At 45.4% G+C, this 2504-nt stretch overlaps 1 non-coding gene across 1 annotated transcript; it reads right to left on the bottom strand.

The window, feature by feature from the left end:
* Positions 1-1518: 1518 nt before the first annotated feature.
* TRNAC-GCA (transfer RNA cysteine (anticodon GCA)) lies at positions 1519-1590 on the bottom strand. Its single transcript has one exon. It is a non-coding gene; the product is annotated as a tRNA-Cys (tRNA).
* Between the last annotated feature and the right edge of the window lie 914 nt (positions 1591-2504).

Genomic DNA, 2504 nt, shown 5'->3' with positions numbered 1-2504 from the left:
TGGCAGCTGGCATTCCAGCCATCACATCTATGCTCCAGGTAGGAAGCGTGAGTTAAGGTCCCAAAGGGGACATGTTTGTTCTTTAAAGCTTTCTCAGAAACCTTGTCTGATGACTGCTTCTTATTCTTCATTTGCCTGTCCTAGCCAAAGAGAGGCCAGAAAATGTGATCTTTCAGCTGGAAACATAACTGCTTAGTATAAAATAAGAGTTCTATTACTAAGAGGAAATAATGTATTTTGGGTACTTAACTAGTAAGTCTGCCACGTATACACAACACATATATTTATACACACACATGTGTGTGGAACACAGTTTATGCTTTTTTTTTTGTAAAGGGGATAAACTATGGCCAATACCTAGGGTCTGTATGTTGCATAACTCCAGGGATTATGCGACTGGGGAAGTTGTGCAATACACAACCTATGTGACTGTACTTGGCTGCCCTGGAAATAACCATTATCTCACCAACCTTCTGTCTATAAAGACCTATCATATGGATGCCTGGTGTTTTTAGGAGCTAATAAAATATTATGCTCTGCTGACGAATTGGTGTGTTCTCACTTCTGTTTAATTCCCCAAAACTCAGAGATGCTTCCTGTATTCAGCAGCAGTGCCTTCTCCTGATCTGGGCTCTTGGGAATAATTATTTGCATCCTCTTCAAATGTTTAGTTCTTGCCTTATTTATTCCCTTCAACTTTTAAAAATTGTGGCAAAATACATGTAGCATGAACCTTATCATCTTAACCAAATGTTTAAGTAAGGATTTCCCAGGTGGCACAGTGGTAAGGAATCTGCCTGTAATGTAGGAGATCCAGGTTCAACCCTGGGTTGGGGAGATCCCCTGGAGAAGTGAATGGCACCCCACTCCAGTATTCTTGCCAGGAAAATCCCACAGACAGAGGAACTTGGCGGGCTACAGTCCATGGGATCGCAAAGAGTTGGACACAGCTGAGCAACTGAGTATTATAGAGTCAGTGGTATTAAGTGCGTTTATGTTGTACAGCCATCACCACTGTCCAGAACTTTTTCATTTGCCAAACTATACCTCTGTCCCCACGAATCGATAGCTGGTCATCCCCACCTCCGCCAGCCCCTGGTACCCACCAGTCTCCTTTCTGTCTCTATGATTTTGATGACCTCATATAAGTCAGCCCTTGCCTTTTTATACTTGTCCTGTTGGTGGACTTTTATTATATCTTTTATTGCAAGCTGCCTCAGATCCTATTTTTTGAAGCTAGCTTGGTATAAACAAATAAAATCAGGATGGTAGTAATTAGACACAAGGGAAACACAGAGAAAGCTTCAGGCAGACTTCCTCTACCCCTCCAGGAAATCAGTGTGGCTGAGGAGGCGAAAACACAGCACATGAGAAATGTCACAGGAGGAACTGAAGACTTTACGACTTGTTAGAAATTTAGATTTCATGAGGCTAAATGCATAAGAAGGAGGGCCTCTGTATAAGTAGGAGGTATAACTTCTACTGGGGTTAAAAAAAAAAAAAAGGAAAGCAAGGCACAGGGGGCACCTGGATTTGAACCAGGGACCTCTTGATCTGCAGTCAAATGCTCTACCCCTGAGCTATACCCCCAGCCACCCACAGGGATATCATAGAACAATTCCATAATTGCAGTCTTTCCCAAGCTGCGCTCTCACCATTGTGTGTCTCCCTAGGGAGTTACCTGAGCTGCTTCTCTAGGTGGCCACCTCCACACCTGTCAGAACTGCTCCCCTTCCTCAAAGTCTCCACTCCTATGCCCACCAAACATCCCTCCTCCCAGAGACCTTCTCACCCACTCCCTCACTATTATCATTATACTGAGGGCAAGAGGAACTACCCAGCCCCTTAATGTCTAAGATGCTTTGTTTCTTTTTCCTTTTTCTCCATCTCCCACTCTCTGGTTCGGTTTCCTTTTCCAGGGATCAAGGCCTGGGACCTATAGGAGGCTGTCACGGTCTTGGTTTACTTTAGGAGAGGCGCCTGGCCAAGAAAGCTGCAGCCCCAACTTTCTAGCAGGTGAAGAGTGGGCAGGGATGAGCCAAGAGGTCAGCACAGGTCCAGGGTCTGGGACACGGCTCCAGCCTGCTTCTTCTAGAACTCAGACAGCCCCTGCTGTACAGCCACGCAGTCTCTAGGATTAAGACATCATTGCATTTCTGTTTGCGTCTTTCTTGGTTATATTGTGCCATCCAATTGGGTAAGATTTTCTACTCTTTCTTTGAGATTATTCTGAAGTGAAATTACCCTTCAAGGGCTTCCCAGGTGGCTCAGTGGTAAAGAACCCATCTGCCAGTTCAGGAGACATAAGAGCCCTGGGTTCGATCCCTGGATCAGGAAGATCCTCTGGAGAAGGAAATGGCAACCCACTCCAGTATTCTTGCCTGGAGAATCCCCATGGACAGAGAAGCCTGGTGGGCTACAGTCCATGGGATCGTAAAGAGTCAGACAGGACTGAAGTGACCTAGCACGCACATAAAGGAGGGTGGTTCTCTGGCTAAGAGTAT

Source organism: Bos grunniens, chromosome 4 (genome assembly GCF_055505025.1).
Source record: "Bos grunniens cultivar Pamir isolate PY7600 chromosome 4, Bosgru_T2T1.0, whole genome shotgun sequence".
Lineage (NCBI taxonomy): Eukaryota > Metazoa > Chordata > Mammalia > Artiodactyla > Bovidae > Bos > Bos grunniens.
The sequence above is the reverse complement of the archived record's forward strand: the minus strand, read 5'-3'. Positions and strand labels throughout refer to the sequence as shown.